Genomic DNA, 17877 nt, shown 5'->3' on the forward strand with positions numbered 1-17877 from the left:
TGTGGCACTGTTCTTTTGAGTTTTCTTCCCCTGTTAGGGCTAGGTTATACCGTGCATTCCCAAACATTCACAGCATCAGTTGTACTGGTCACTCCGATTATTGTTTTTCATTTTGTTTCTTTTCCTCACTCTAAATATGTTTTCATTGCTGCCTTTAGAGGATAATGACCTGCCTTCCACGAATAATGTTTCCAGATGTGGTTGCAAGCTTCGTAAGTATCCAAACACACTATTTCAGAATTGGAATGTGCTTTCTTTCTGTGCTGGGATTTTCAAACATGTGCATTTTATGCTGGGGAGAAAAGGATGATGCATATACACACAAACTTACCACAAATTACTACTCTCGCTCGCGTTACTGATTAACTGCTGAGGGATGCAAGGGATTCTCACTCTTTCTCTGTTTCTCTTCGTTCCTTTTTTATTTTTTATTTTGCAGGCCTTTCTCATTCTTGTCAAGCATAGCAGCAAACTGGTTTTGCGAAGAACACTCCCACACACATCAAAAGCAGAGCTCTTTCCGACAGCTGTCCCTGGCGTTCTAATTTTTCCTGCATGCTCAAGGGGCTGGAAGACTACCAGAGCCTCACTTTAGACATGAGTACCCCCAGAGAGAGTGACAATTTATTGTGCATCCAACTTTTCTCATTACAATTTCATCTTATTAATGAGCAATGCAGAATAGCTTCATTGGTTATTATGAACATGGGACTAAAATGACCATTTATTGAAGCAGCAGTGTGCACTACACACTAGGGCAAATACACTAAACAGTTGCACCACTTTTGGGTGTTGTATTGCAGAGCAAAAACCTATGTCTTATATACCAACCACCAACAATCCAGTTTAACCAGGCACTCTGTGCACCAGTATGCACCATGATCATTTAAATTGAGTAATTTATTGTCATCCTTTTCAGCAAAAACATGCCCTCTACCTATGTAAATTATGTTTTTTATAGACTGTGCCATATTCAGAAAAGTTGTTTACATTTTCTAGCAATCATGGCAGCAGTAATTCATCAAATAATGATCAAATGATGGAGAAGAGTGTTATAACTGGGCATATATCCAGACAAGCTGTGTGCAGGGCCAGTAGGCAATTGCCTAGGGCCTCAGCATTGCCGGGGGCCTTCAAAAGACACTGTATATGAGCCTGGTAGTTAGTCGTACCGATGTTGTGTCGATTTTCCAAAACATAGGACGTATTCTGCTCACTTAAATTGTACAGAGTGGATATCTGAGTTACTGTAGCCTTTCTGTCAGCTCGAAACAGTCTGGCCATTCTCCACTAACCTCTCTTATCAACAAGGCATTTCAGTCCACAGAACTGCTGCTCACTGGATGTTTTATGTTTTTGGCATCATTCCGAGTAATCTCTAGAGACTGTTGTGTGTGAAAATCCCAGGAGATCAGCAGTTGCAGAAATACTCAAACCAGCCCATCTGGCACCAACAATCATGCCACGTTCGAAATCACTGAGATCACATTTTTCCCCCATACTGATGGCTGATGTGAACGTTAACTTAAATTTTAATTCTCTGATAATTTACTCACCCTCATGCCATTTGAGATGTGTATGACCTTCTTTCTTCTGCAAAACACTTTTGAAGATTTGTAGATAAAGATCCAGGCTCAGAAGGTCCTTAGAATAGGAGAGGATGGTGATTAGATATTTGTAGGTCCAAAACGCACACATTGTCCGCATAAAAGTAATCCATCCTGTCTCCAGCGGTGACATTAATGTCTTCTAAAGCGAATTGATCACTTTGTTTGTGAAAAAGAAAGATATTTAAGCACTTTTTAACTATAAAAAAATCACCCGAGTACTCCCGTGATGTAAGCATGATGGCACGTGAACTGACGCGTGACAGACACACAACCAGTGAGTCGAAGGAACGTGCCAATGCGCTTGCATCACTGGAGCCCTCGGGTAAATTCGTCCATTCGTCAACGCCTGACCGGAAGCTATCTTTTATAGTTAAAAAGTGTTTAAATATTGTTCTTTTTCGCAAACAAAGTGATCAATTCACTTTAGAAGATATTAATGTCACCACTGGAAATAGGATGGATTACTTTTATGTGGACTCTCTGTGCTTTTTGGACCTACAAATATCTAATCACCATCCTTTCCCATTCAAAGGACCTACTGAGCCTGGATCTTTTTCTACAAATGTTCAAAAGTGTTTTGCAGAAGAAAGTCATACACATCTCAGATGGCATGAGGGTGAGTAAATTATCAGAGAATGTTTAGGTGAACTATCCCTTTAAGCTCCTGGCCCATAGCTGCATGATTTTATGCATTGCACTGCTGCCACACAATTGGTGGATTAGATAATTGCATGAATAAGTAGGAGTACTGTATATGTGTTCCTAATAAAGTGCTCAGTGAGTGTATATTAAGTGATTAGGTGTGTTTGGCATTAAATGTCCCTTGCCTACCAATTGATTTGGGATTTGCAGATTTTGAGATTTGCCTGTTGCAGTCGGGGGAGGAGTTGTAAAGAGAGCTGTCGAATTTCTGCTTCGAGTATGTCAACAGGAACAACCCTAGCAACATAAAAGTGCAAATAATTCATATTCAAAGAAGCAAGCATACTACACAAAGGTCTATATTTATAGTTTTTAAAGAATTAAATCAAGCTGTATATCCATACAATTCTAAAAACCACATTCTAAATCTTTGCATTAAGTTATTTTTGAAATGTGCTCATATTTTATATCATTATACCAAATGGCTTTTTTATTTATGTGCATTATTTAATTTATATTTCTATCCTCAAATCCTGTGTTATATCCTCATGGTAATAAAATTTGTAACAAGTAAAAAGAATGTGTTTATACAGTATACCAATAAACTGGAGAGATGTTTCATCCATTTGTTTATTTGATAAACATGACACAGTATAAGTTTAAGATTAATTTATGATAGTTGCGAAACTGAAGGTGTCAGAATAAACATGAAATGCATGTTATCCAACATAAATTTTGACTAAGGTCTCTTAATACCTATAGACGGCCCTTGTCGTACAAGCACAGTTTCAACATTTTAAAGAGCTGATTCATGTCAACATGATCTTACGGGAAATCAACATGATGCTTTTGAAAGTTCATGTTACCTGAAATCACTCCCATTCAGTCAAATTACTGACAAGCGCCATTCCCCATCAAACGTTTTTGCAACAATTCATTGTGCAAACAACCTCACCGACACAGGCTCTGGTCCTGTGTAATCCAGGTAGTAATTGCGTTCACATAACCAATAGTGAGCACGATTTGGAGGTGGCGTTTTGCTCTAAAATAAAATTTTCATTCTGCTGACGGTTAGGTTTACTGTTGGGGTTTGGGTTCAGGGGTACAACAAATAAAATGTACATTCCTTTTGACTGTATTATATAATTAACAACTAAAAATACAGCTCGCTTTTGATGCCATTCTGAACATTTCACCCGGAAACTAGAGTGCACACGTGCCTATATGTTCAATAACACTTCCAGCTTCAAACACTGGGGGTAGTGATTCAAATTTTAATAAGCTCAGATCAGTTTCAGCAGCAAAACTTTCAACCTACTGCCACCGAATTTACAGTGGGATCAGTCTGTTGCCTAGATTGCTAAGGGGGAGTGATGCTGTACAGACCCAGTAAAGTATGTCAGATCGCGGTAGTCTGCCGTATTCACAACTTAGCACAATTCATTCAATGATGGAGAAGAATGTGCCTTTAGGATGGTGCTACCCCTTGAGCTATTGGAAGAAGCCAGAATTTGAGCTCTTTTTTAACACTGGCTCTAAAAGAGCTAAGAGGTCTTAAGAGGTCAAGAATACACGCTCTCTCATCTCTGTGATTAAATTCTATCTTGAACTACAACCCTTCTCTTCCACTTCTTCCATTCTTCTATTTTATTCTCTTTCTCTCTCTTTCTAGCTTTCCACTAGCCTGGAGTGGACAAAGCAGTCGTTTTCCTTAAATACAGGACACTGACCTAATGTCCTTATAATTAGCACTTGCAGGAGTCCTTGTCTAAAGACGCTCCAGTCACTGCACTGGCCAAAACCAGTGGCTTCAGATTTCAGAGAGCTCATCGCAAACCCTAAAAATAAACAAAACCATGAGAGGCCCTCTTTACTGCTTCACTATACCCACAAAGCAGATCTGGGTGTTTCCATGCATTTAAACCTTTAAACCAATTAAAACTCTACAATATTCTAGCTAACATTAGTAAATGTGGTTGAAAGGTCAGATTCAGCAACAAAATAGTCATGATAATGGTGCATGTTATGTGAAGAATGGGTGTGTAACATAGGACAGTTGTAAAATATGTTCCCGCACTGCAGGAAGGTCTGACATGGTGGTTTGAGAGGGGATGACAGCATATGATGTGCTGTGATGTGGGTCCTCTCTCCCCTGTCTCCACAAACACAGTCTGTGCTGCTGAGTAGAGCACTTCTGACAGAACAAAGCCGCTTATGCTGCTACGTCAACAGAAACACACAACTCACCTGTGAACAACTCCACACTAGGAATGTGCACGATAGTCATTATTCGGTTAACCGTTCGAAGTGTCTGTATTTGTTATTCTACATGTAGAATTTATTACTGTCTGATTTACAAATAGGTTTTTTGCTTCAAATCAAAGTTTGTAATCAGAGCTGGTTAGTTTATGGCTTAGAACTCTTATATGAAGGATTTTATGAAAAGCCTGCAAAAATTAAAAGACTCTGGATGATTGGAATTATTACAAATGTAGAGAAACGTATAATATTTGGCGTAAGCCCCATCCTACGGTTCAGTGCTCAGATACTTGCTTGAACCATCAGATCCTGCCGGAGGCGATGACGGCAGGGGAGCGAAGCTTAACCCCGCCCAGGATGGGACCTAAACTGGTAGAGATGGGGTGGAGGGGGGTGAAAACAGTGGAAGTATGCGAACAATAAAGACAGGTGTGTAGGCTTATAAAGCAGAGGCTGTATTGTGATTGAATGAGATGCCTGAATGAATTAAAGTGTGAGGATCCAGAGTCTTCCTGCTAGAACTACCATTTATGCTCCCGTTTCCGGAACTGAGACAGCTGAAAAAGTGGGCAGGCACCAGGGGCAAGGCCAGAAATTTCCAAATGAGTGGACCTTGGTGAAACAGGGTGGACCTCTATTCTGTGCCTAATTTCATCGTGAATATAATGAAGCGTGCCCCTTTCCTCAGCCTTTATGAGTCAATATTCACTCATTTACCTAATACTTAGAGTTTCATAATTACATGTACAATAACAATTATTAAGTTATTATTAGAAATGTACCTTAATAGGTCTTATTGATGCAATTGTAATGGGGTTGTCTCTGCGTTGTATTGAAAAAAGCACTCGATTGACACCATCTCACACCTTCGGTGGATTTTATTCTGTTTAAACACATTGAAAAGTGGTGGTCAGTCTGAATAATCATGCTCACGCATGTTGTATAATGAGGATGAACATTAAATCAAACATTACTACACATAAAACATGGTAGCTTGAGAAGAGAGCATACAATACACTTTCATACATGACAAAAAAAAAATACATGTCAATGTTAACCCCAAAAAATAAGATAAAATTAATTACAATATTTTTATGGGGAGCACTCACCCACCACAACCACTCTCTCAGCTGGCATGAATCTAAATGACCAACCAGAACCAGTTTGCTACACAGCACCAGCCAATGGGTGGAGAGTGCAGCTTAAAAATAATTAAAGGGTCATACACAAATCTAAGTAAAGCAAGTGGAAGCACCTTTCTGACTCTGTTACACAATGAAAAATGAAATGGCCATAGAAATAAATACAATAAATTAAAATAAGAGATATTGCAATAAACATTATTATTAGACACTTTTCAGTCCTCCTGCTTTTCACAGGTGTTGGCTGGGTTTCCCGAAGCACTAAGAAGAACGTTAGTAGCAATTAAGTATTACTTAATCTCTATGGTGTGTTTCACAAAAGCATAGTTATCTAAGTAAAAATTTTGTAAATTAACGAGAGCTTTGAACCACACTTAAGTCTATTAAGTACAACTTAAATGTATCTTTCTTGCATCTTTCACAGTTTATCAGAGACAAAGGGACATTAAATAAATTATATTAATATATTTTGATAATTGAAAAGCCATTGTACACTGTTTTAGAGGATAAAAAATGTGAAAAAAATAAATAGATATCGCACTGAAATCAACTGGCATTCTCCAAAGTCTGCGAATGCAACGTGATAGGTCTAAAGATTAATCAACATTTACATAACACATAATAGTGTATAAAGTTTAATGAACTTTATTTGATAATCACAACTATGATAGCAATAGAAAGATTATCTTATTAAACAGATTTCTTTAGACATACTGTATGTGAGTAAAGTGACCCTGCAGTTTAAAACGTAAATAAATAGGCCTAAATAAATAAATAAATAATGTTTATCAGAGGAGGTTAGAGTGAATGTACAATGAGAGATTCCCTTCATTCTGTTTAGAAAGGTCTATGAGTAGTTCAGTACTGATGTCTGTTATTTTAATCCTGTTCTGTGTGCATCTGTTCAGTTTCTAGCCAAAGAAACAACACAGGCTACATGAGATCCCCTTATTATGATGTGATGCTCATCGGGTACATTCACGTTACATGCACTCCTTGCGTCACTTTTATTAATCTCTATAAGCTGAGCAAACATCTGAAACCCTGTCTTAACAAAGCCGTAATTATTTAATTAACAGTTAATAAATGTCGGCGCCTCGATAAGGTTACAACCAACTTTCATGTCTGCTAGTATTTCCACATTATTTTCATTTTGAGAAGACAAACACCTGGACATATTTGCCAAAGTGATCAGCACCTTTGGACCGGACAGCTCCCGTGACAAAGCACTTAAGTTCTACTTTATAACGAGCAATCTACGTGCTGGTTTGGGAAACAGGCATTACTCCATTGTAAAATAACGAACGGTGTCTGTTAAGATGATCGTAAAGGCTTAAGTTGCACTGTTATCGGGAAACCCAGTGTTGGCTATCTCCCCAAAGATCGAATCTTTGAACTCTCCTTTGGCTTACGTTCTGGGCTTCATGGAGCGGCTGCAATGTCGCAAAATATTTATTTTGATAGTAGTCTATGTAAAATAAGAGGTCTGGTGAAAAACACGAGTGAATCAGATGTTCTATTTAACAGCTCCCCAATCCACCTTATTTTTCTGCGAAACTAGTTCGCTGCCATTATCAACCTTGAATGTGAACCACTTCCGGTATAAGCCAATTCCAACTATTTTAGCTATACAAAAACTATGTAGTAATACTACATTATGCTGCTTTATATTATAGGCTGGCAATAAATGTTGACATATTATTATCATTAACTACGATTTTCATAAACTCATTGGTTTTGAGTGTGTTTATCGCATTTTGTCATTGTTTTATCACACACTGTTGCACAGGCAGAATGAATGAAATCAGGCGCTGACAGGACAGTCTTCTACAAACTTTACACAACCAGCAGAGAGGAGAAAGCTGCCGGGAAAATGTTGTTTCAACTTTCTTTGCATTAAAACTGCATCTTGTTTCATCTTGGCAAAATAATAAAGGTTCCTGTCAGAGAGCATTCTCTCTTTCTTAGTGGTGTGTAGTAAGCAAACAAGCAGATCTCACATTCAGCATGGCTTGTGAAATATCACCTTTGGAAATAAACAAATAAAGGCATCATCGGAGGTTATGCAGGTATATATGAATGGAAGTTTACATAGATACAAGAAACACTGCATCGTCACAATCTCGGTAAAGAAAGAAGCAGATTTTATTACTGTCTCTTCAATCCAACAACACAGCAACAACTGAATGATTTACTTACTCTTTTACTATAAATGCTGATGTTAGAAAATGATCTGGCATTGGCACATAATTCTGCTGTACATCCTGTGATTGTGTGATAGTTTATAAGCCCATATCACTAAATTCCGGTATTATTATCCTTCTAGTTATTTACACTTCGGTCAATAACAGCGGAACTTTTTCACATTCGCCGGAAATGCAGCTGCTGCTTACTTCCGCGTTGCAAAATATGGTGTATAGAGTTGGGGAATGTTACATTCAAATGGAGGCTAAAGAATAGACAAGCACAGAAGAGAAACTTCTTGTTCAAGAACCATTTCTGAGGTTGTAGCTAATGAATTGTGACACATACGACAATTCACCTGTCGTCCCAATGTCTTTGCATCCTCAGATGGTCTGAGATCATATTCAGCATTTTCATAGATGACACTATTCCAGAAAATTGTTCCCAGATTACGAACAGGGAAGAAATAGTGAAAACTCGTCATATGCGCGTGTTCTGCAAGACACACTCGTGCTGCGCGCAAGCGCCAGAGCACCAATAAACCTCTAAACACAAAGCGAATCAGAGACGTGCATTGACGGCTTCTCTTTCATCTGTTTTCCAAACTACGATCAAATGTGCTTCTTCAAACATGTGGATTTGTGTCTAACAGCGTTTCTTGTCATCTGTCACTAAGAGAAGTATTAAAGGTCGCCTGCCACACAGTTGCGGGTTGATGATGAGCAAAATTATCTGCTAATTTCATACCATGCCATCATCTACAGAAACATCTACCACACTCCCACGTAAAACAATAATAATAAATTAAGTGAGACAAAGCATGGATACATTATCTTGGTGCTAATCGCAGTAAGCGGATCTGTTTACAGACATGACTGCTGCGCAGTGCAGAGAAAATAAGCGACTCAGTTCAACATAATCATATCAAACTTTTTATTTGAAATAAAAAAATTAAAAAAAATTCTAACTATATTTATAACAGGAATATGATGATTATCTTGCATGTGACCTATTTTGTGTGTGACAAAATGCAGTTTCTTTGTATTTGCAAACTGTTCTTATATTCCTGCAGTTTTGATTGGGTGGACCTGCCGTCAATCTGGGTAGGCTAGTACAACTCTGGCCCATTGTCGTCCCTTGCGAGAAGCTGCACTAACTCCTTGCAGATGACGAGCCAAATGATCGAAATTGAGGTAAGCTTGTAAAACTAAAAACAGAGATTTGACATTTGCTGCGTACGGCGCCATGTTTGTGTTTGTTGTGTAACTTCCACATTGTTGATGACGTAGTGGGTTCAGCTCACTTGTCAGTGGAAATGCGAGCCGGTTCTGAGCGTGTGCCACCCTCTGGCCGAGCACTGGCTCCAGCTCCTCCACCAGCCCCGGTGGAAAAGCGGTAAATGTGACCTCGCGCCTGGTGCATCCCTACTCCATACACAACCCTGGTACACAAAAAAATGGTAACCATGGTAACCACAGTTTCCACCCAAATATCATAGTTCCTACTACTGTTGCTACCACAGCAAATGAAAACTGTGATAACTGGTATTAGCCAACACTGTCATCTAAGTTTTTTTTTTTAAGGAATAGTGTGGTGATGGGGGCGTGGTTGTGTGTCTGACTCTGGGAGAGAGAGAGCGGTAAGACTCGGCACCTGGGTTGTAATTATCTCTAACACCTGTCTCGTTATAGTGATGGTGGAGGGAGACTTAAAAGCCGCACCAGTGCATCAGTTGGAGTGAGAGAGAGAGAGCCCTGAGAGCACGAACTCGACGCTTGCTGAGTGTATTTGTTATCTGATTTTATTATCTGATTGAGTGTTATGAATCTACGTGAATTGACTGCATTAAGTCACCCCAGAACCTGAGGCAGAAAATAAAAGTCTTTCATTGCCTCCTGACTCCTCCATTGCTCAAGAGAACCGATCTTCTTACAAATAGTTTACTCAAAAAGAAAAATTCTGTCATCATTTACTCACCCTCTTCCATCTTCCATGGAACGCACAAGAGGACATTTTGAAGATTGCACCAGTTATTACAATTAATGGGGACTGAAGCTTTCAAGCTTCAAAAAGAACAGAAAAGCATCATAAAAGTGGTCCAGACAATTCTTTTGCTGTCAAAATAAATTTTACGAATCGGACATCCCTACTTCTCTCATGAATGGTGTAATATTACTTAAAAGATACTTTCAGTCTGTTTCTCACTTCAGAAGACTTGGAATACAGTGAAAGAGTCATATGGACCATTTTTATGATTCTTTTATGATGCTTTTGCATCTTAATTTAAAGCTTGAAATCTCCAGTCTCCATTCATTGTAATTTCATAGAAATGAGTGAATAATACATTCTTCAAAATTTCTCCTTTTGTGTTCATTGGAAGAAAGTCACAAAGGTTTAGAACAACATGAGGGTGAGTAAATGATTTTTGGGTGAAATAATTCTTTAAACAAAATGACAGGAAGATTCTGAAATATTTTTACACTCTTCCAAGGAAATCCCATATTTATTTATTATGCTTTTACAGTAGTAACAATAACTTTAGTAATTAGTGTATGTTGGCAAAAGCTGTTGTTACCATACATTGAATTTTCTTTTTTAAATATATAGTAAATATAGCGGAAAAGATTAAGTACTTTCTACATTAAATAAATTAGTTTAATCGTGAACATGAAAATATTAAGTAAATTCAACAATCAACATGTAACATAATGAATGCTCTAGCTTATAGGTAAATATTATTTATGATTTATAGTTATCTTTACAATGTGTCATCATGTATTATTCCTAAAGTAGAAAACCTTGTCATATTTATTTGCTACGTTAAGTAAATTTTACTTAAACTTTTCGAATCTGGTGTTCCCAGCATGCACTGGGATTGATTAATTAATGAGCCAGCATGGTTTCACTGTTTGCAAGTTTATTTACACCGTTTTTATGGTTCATTTTATTGTTAAGTTTGGCCAATTATTGTTTTGTTCAGTCTGAAGGTCATTTTATACTCAAAATTACCCTTTCATGATAAAAAAAAACAATTATTATCTGTTGATTGTCACAGTGATCGTGTTTGTGTACCAAATGTTCAGGTCTGCATTCTCTGTAACTTATTTCTATTGCCAATAATGCAAGGTGATGTTTTCTCATAGACTACAAACCATGAATTTGGTTTGCACTGAACGGGGGCAGTGGTAGCTCAAGCGGTTAAGGCTCTGGGTTACTGACCAGAAGGTCGGGGGTTCAAGCTCCAGCACCGCCAAGATGCCACTGTTGGGCCTTGAGCAAGGCCCTTGACCCTATCTGCTCCAGGGGCGCTGTATCATGGCTGACCCTGCACTCTGACCCTAGCCTAGCTGGGATATGTGAAAAGAAGAATTTCACTGTATATGTGCAAATGTATAATGTGTGATAAATAAAGAAAATTATTAAATTATTATTCATTATTAAGCGCCCCTGTGGGAAGCTTCCTTATGTTCATGACTAAACATGTTTGCAAGGAAAGTTCAAAATGTGACATGCTCTAATAATATGTTCATTTAAATTTTACTAAGTATATTCTAGTAACATATATATCATATTTGTAAGTAACAGTTACTGTATTTACTAACATATTTAAGTTAAATTTACTCACTTTAATCAATATTATAGCATGAAGCTAAATAGATTTTACTTAATTTTATACAATTAAAATTTACTTAAAATTGTGTGCAAAAAACATGCGAATTAAGTAAATCTTACTACTACTTTTTTTCAGTAAATTTTTCTTAGGGAAGTCATATTGTTTTTTTTTAACAAGCTTCTCACTCCGTTTCAGATGCCATGACAACAGGCTTCTCAAATGGGTATTTAAAGTTGCTAATGCAGTCAGTATCAGTGGATATCGTGACTAGCATAACAGACTGCAGCATCATTACCATGTCTCATTTTACCATTATTACGGATGAAGTACTAAAAGCCATTTATTTAATTTATGCTAATTCTCCTCCAAAATCCACATAGCATGACCCCTTTACATTAAACTCAACCATTTTTGGAAAAGAACTACATAACGATTTTTGGGTGAAATGACACCAATCAACAAAACATGCAGTTTGACAGGTTTGCTTTCCACCGGTAATTATTGGCTATTAATTGTTAAAATCACATTTACCTTGTGAAATCAGAGTACACATGTGTGCACAAACACACAAGCTATGAGTCACAAAGACAAATGTACACACACAATGTCATACAGGCTTTTTGAGCATATTGTGATCTGACTGAGTCCAGTATATGCAGATGAAGTAGTACATTTCCTTTGGCCCTCTGACACCGAAACTGACTTAATGGCTCATTACATTCCAGCTCTGCTGGGTATTAATCATCACTCTCTATGACTAATCCTTCTATTCCACACACACATACGCATATACTAGCAAAAGTGCACACTCACTAATGGAGCCCTTTTAATGGTTCTGTCTCAGTGGGTTTGACTGACAATAATGGACTTTTATAGGAGTGTTTGATAGAGTGTTTTCCGTGGCAGAGGACAGACTCGATTGTTACCAACAAATGCTCCGCTGTGAGATCTTAAAAACTCTCCTAGAATTATTTATCCTAACTGGTTAAGAATCTTAGCAACTCCCTCTTTTTACAGAGGGTAATGTGTAAAGACAAGGGCCTGAAATGAGTATAATGCCTCCATGATGTTTGAAACAATTAACCACAGGTTAAAGCTTCTTATTTAGATTCACGAGTAGCAGTGTGGCAATGTGCTTGCAAGAAGACGAGTGTTGTTGTTCTTAATTATTAAGTCAACTGGAGATGGATTTTTTTCTCATGAAACACTCTTGACTACCGTAATAAAGGTAAATGGTACTTCAGTCATTCGAAGGGGAATCATTCAAGCACTTTCCAGGAAGTGCATGCACTGAGTGTGCTTGTCTGAAAGAGATCAGAGGCATCTACGTGCCTAAATGATGCCAATTGCTCCTTAACAGTTTTGTATGCCAAGCATGTGCATTAAAAGACATAAAAGCGATAATGAAAACAACGATTGGTGTGCAACACACACACACACACACTGACCAATCAACTACACTCTATTATTGATCACAGAAAACCTAGAAATATCAGGGAATTTGTTCAGGCTTATTTTTCAATGTAAATTAATTAAATCTTTTTTTTTTCACGCAATTTGGAATGCCCAATTCCCAATGCACTTTTTAAGTCCTCGTGGTCGCGTAGTGATTCGCCTCAATCCGGGTGGCGGAGGACGAATCCCAGCTGCCTTCGCATCTGAGACCGCCAACCCACGCATCTTATCACGTAGCTTGTTGAGTGCGTTGCCACGGAGACATGGCTTCACGCCATCCACCGCGGCATCCACGCTCAACTCACCACGCGCCCCACCGAGAACGAACCACATTATAGCGACCACGAGGAGGTTACCCCATCTGACTCTACCCTCCCTAGCAACTGGGCCAATTTGGTTGCTTAGGAGACCTGGCTGGAATCACTCAGCACACCCTGGGATTCAAACTAGCGAACTAGTGAACTCCAGGGTTGGTAGCCAGCATCTTTTACCACTGAGCTACCCAGGCCCCCCTGAAATTAATTACATCTTAAAAAGTCATGGAAATGTCATGGACATTTCTATAGTCAATAGTTATATTTTTCTAATTATGCTCTGCTCTGAAATATTTCATCGGCAAGAGATTGCTCTTGTGTAGAGTAAAACTTGCTCGCAAGCCATAGTGATGTCCAATTTGTGAGTGAATCGTTCTGATTTGAGTCGGTTCTTTTCAGTGAATTGGTTGAATAGATTCACGAATTTGTCTGAATGATTCATTAGCGAATCTGTCTGAATATGAATGATTAAAAAAAAATCCTTATCCAGCAGTGACTGAAAAGGTCATGGAAAAGTGCATTGGACAAAAAGTGAGAACCTGTATGTGAATTATGGAAATGCTGATTTAGCATGCATACTTCTCTCCAAAGAGAGGGCGCAGACAGAGATCAAATGGAGGAAATGACAGACTAATAAGCTTTTTCAGTGTTAAGGCGTGGTCACAATTAGCTTTGCATGGTGAAATTACGTGAAACCAGCAAAAAACTAATTGTCAAGCAGCCTCTTTTTAATGCTGCACTTAATTATTTTTGGAGAAGTGAAGTTACAGAGAAATTTGCCTCTAAAATGATATCCTTTGTCCACTGTGAATATTTAGTGAAGCTATGTACAAAGCACCGCCAACACAGAGGTCACTGTCAAACCAACATCTTCCTATCGGCCAACGCGACAAATTCGCCTTGTCAAAGCTGAACTCCTCGCAAAATCTGCGAGGGAAAATTGTTCGCCACCATTTTTCATCGCACAAAATTCACATTTCCCATTGAAATTACTGTATTTCGCCTGCGGAATTTCAACGTGAGAAGGTAAATGTGACCGCGACTTTAAGTACAGTGCATTCATTTCTGCACAGAAAGAAAATAAATGAATGGATAGGGTTGGAATAAACACACCTCTGCTAAAGTTTAGCTTATTGAGTGCTTTTGTTTAAATTGTCACAAGAGAATATTTGTGACGTTTATTTATTATTGGATGTACTAAAGGGATGAGACACCAGGTATTAAAATAATGATCCTCTTCTTTTATTCATTAAAATTCTTTACAACTTAAAGGTATGAGACTACAGGAGCGCCAGCCATTTACTGAATGAAAAGCAGTATAATCAAACACATTCACAAATGCATCATCAGGAGACCCATTTTCAGGCTCTGCCAGATGTTTTTAATTAGGCTTTGAATGAATGTCTCTTTTTTTTTTAAATCATACTTGACTAAGGAATTTGGTGAAAATAATTAAATTATTAACTGCAGCCTCTGGGAAATATTACAAAGCTACACGAGATGTAAAAAAGGGGGTATTGGGTCCTACTTATTGCTTGATTTATGTAGAAGATGGTGTGCAGTTGTGCAAGTTTATGCCTCTTAAGTCATGCTGTTTAAAGTGTTCAGTTTTTTGTTTCAGTTATACAGTTCTCAGGAATACTTAAGTCTAGTTGGTCAGTCACAGCATTCTGCAGTCAAATGTTTTTTTTAATGGCCACTGATTGAACATTTGTTCCAGGCAACCAATTTCCTACTTTTTCACACATTTCTTACTTTCTTCTCACATAATTAAATATTTAAACTGAAGTTAATATTTCATTTCCATTTATTTATTTGGCGATAAGCCTTGTAATAAGCAGGATAAACTACAATCAGCTCATTATCACAAAATAATACAGCACCCTTTTTTACTAATTCAATATAAAAATGAGTTCCTAGATATTCTCATATCCTGTTTTTTTCTCTCTCATTAATTTGTATACGCGGAGTCTTAACCTTGGACAAACGTATGAGTAATTAACTCTTGATAAGAATAAATTGACTTCCTAAGTATACTTTCAGTGTGATGTTCTTCATGAAATTCAGCTACAGTTCTCAATGCTAACTGAATATCCACGATTCATGCTTCATTAGTGCCAAACATAACCAGTCTATCATTTCTCTATGCGCTTCTCCTACGCAGTGAAGAGGAATGCACCTTTTTCTTTCTTAAAGGTCAAGAGACTTTACCAACTCACTTCGTATTACTGACAAGAGTGGAAAATTTCCACTTTCCCACTAAATTTGTTTCAATTTCATCATTTATGCAAAAGCTTAAGGTTTAGTAAGTGGGTGGCAAGCTTTTGATGTGTGATGGTCTGAGCACATATCCAAGATATTGCGCTGTCTTCACCTACCACTATCTGTGCATCTGTGCAATTGCTGTACAATTAACAGAATAGAATAGAATAGAATAGTATAGAACAGGAGGTGTTGTTGCATTCTGTCTGCTGTATATTTTTAATTGTTTGTATTTGTACATATAGTACAGTTACAGTATGTGTCAGATGGACATCTTTAGCTATTACATTGAGTCTCCCTGTTTTGCACTGCATATTTATCTACTGTGTCAAGTTAAAGTATTTCAACTTCGAAAAACAGGTCTCAAGACCCCTGTGTTTTGTTCCATTTCAATGTGCTCTCTCTAGCTTTTTTAAAAGCAAGAACACATTTTGTGCAAACAGCCCCTACCCACCTCTTTCACTGTTTTCTCAACCTAAAGGCCTTTGCACACCAAACTGAATTTTCTCCGCAATTAACATTTTGAAAAGAAACAATGGATTCCTATGAAGCCATTCACACCTGGCGCGAACATCCACTCAACGACAAAGTTATTTTTTTATTATTATTTTTTTTCCTGCCAAGTGATGAAATGCCTTGGCCAATAAAATATGAGCTTTGGATTGTGTGTCAGGAGCAGTTACCAAAACCAGTGCAACCGGTGGCGCTAAAGCACGGAAAGCTGTTTTGACCACCATTAAACGCTGAAGTAACTCAATGAAGAGATCCCAAACCTGCAGTGAGGAAGTGTATTTCATTTGCATCACATGCCTTAAAAAAGAAATTATCATATGGGTTCTCTTAACATGTAAATGATATTGCCGTATAACTGCCTTGCATCCCCTTGCAAGATCTTATGTGGACTGCCTTCATAATTTATTCCATATTGATGCATTTTTTTACCGTTGCATTAAATCTTATGTGAGGTCTCTTATATCTCTTAGTTATCTCTCTATATATTATATATTGTAGCATCTTTGCCTTTGCATCACTTCAAAAAAAAAACTTTAAGTGTTTTTATTCGCCAAATATTATTAACATCAATACCATTGTTGTGGCTTGCAGTGCACTCTGTGTGCCTTTGTCCAGCATACCAAAAACATGGTGGTTTTTTCACAAAATTATGTCATCGTTATTGCTGTGCTACAGTTAACAATAGTTTACAGCTGTAATGTAGTTAAAGTATCTAATAATGGGTCAGACTGTGTTTAGATGTTGTCATTTTTAATTTGTTACATGCAGGGTTCTGAGCAAATGTATAACATATATACATGGCAATAAGACACAATCAGTATTGTTCCTAATGACAACATTTGTTTTAACAGTCATTATGTGTGTGCATTATGCAGTGATTTTAAACAAAAGTACATAAGTATGCGTGGAGTGTCATATAATCAGTATCGTTTCAACTGAAAACATGTTTTAACCGTTAATATAATTTTTACACTCTGTTCTTTCTAATCACCCACAAGACTTTGTATACATGATAATACTTTCAGTCAACTTGTCCAGCAGGTGAACTGAAATAGTTTGTGAAGTGAACAGCGATCAAAATTTGAAAGGACCATTCGTCTGCGATTCCTTTCATATTAACGCATCGCCTCTAGTATGCAAAAGCCTTAACCTAAACACTTTCAACAATATCCGTAACTTTTTGCAGTTCACACTCATTCACCCTCACTATCTTTCACCAGGGAGCCATGTGCTACATTTGTATTTCCCTTATCATCATTACACATTTAATGGCTCTTTCATAGAAACTTAACTGTTATCGGGCCCTTGTATTAGACCACGGGGGAGTTTCATCCCCAATAAATCTATGTGAGACCTAATTAAAACCTCTTTAAATTTGGCAGGGTCTTGACACAATAATTCATAAATGATCACAGAATTTAGCATCGCACGTACATCACAGGGCACCTCCAGTGAGCAGAGGTGAATGAGTTCTATTATGTGCGACAGGATGCTTGTGTTCTGCTTCTGCGTTATGGAAGAGGTATATTAAGGTCGCAGTGGCATTGCCACAGGCCTGTGTGCAGATATAGTTCAAAGTCACACCTACCCAAACATTTGACAAGAGGAACTACGTTTTGTGAAAGTGTAAGAAACCAAATCGACTTGCGTCGTTGCCTTCCGCTCCATAAAACACCCTCCTTTCAGTATTACTAACTGGCTTGTCTGTGATTTACGTGAACATAACAGGTACTGACAGACAGAGAGACAAAAAGAGTCAGTAGAGACAGAAAGAGAAAGCAAGAAAGACAAACGCTGTGTATGTGTGTGTGAGAGAAAAGCAGGTAACTAGAGACTGAGAAAAGTCATAAAAAGAGAGAAAAAGATATGAGAAGGCAGGAAGA

General features: G+C 37.8%; 1 protein-coding gene across 2 annotated transcripts in view; it reads right to left on the reverse strand.

Annotated features, from left to right (window-relative positions):
* The window catches only part of LOC127456698 (transcription regulator protein BACH2-like), a 170555-nt gene that overhangs the window by 65880 nt on the left and 86798 nt on the right, over window positions 1-17877 (reverse strand). The window lies entirely within an intron of this gene.

The sequence above is a fragment of the Myxocyprinus asiaticus genome, chromosome 19 (genome assembly GCF_019703515.2).
Source record: "Myxocyprinus asiaticus isolate MX2 ecotype Aquarium Trade chromosome 19, UBuf_Myxa_2, whole genome shotgun sequence".
NCBI classification, from domain to species: Eukaryota; Metazoa; Chordata; class Actinopteri; order Cypriniformes; family Catostomidae; genus Myxocyprinus; species Myxocyprinus asiaticus.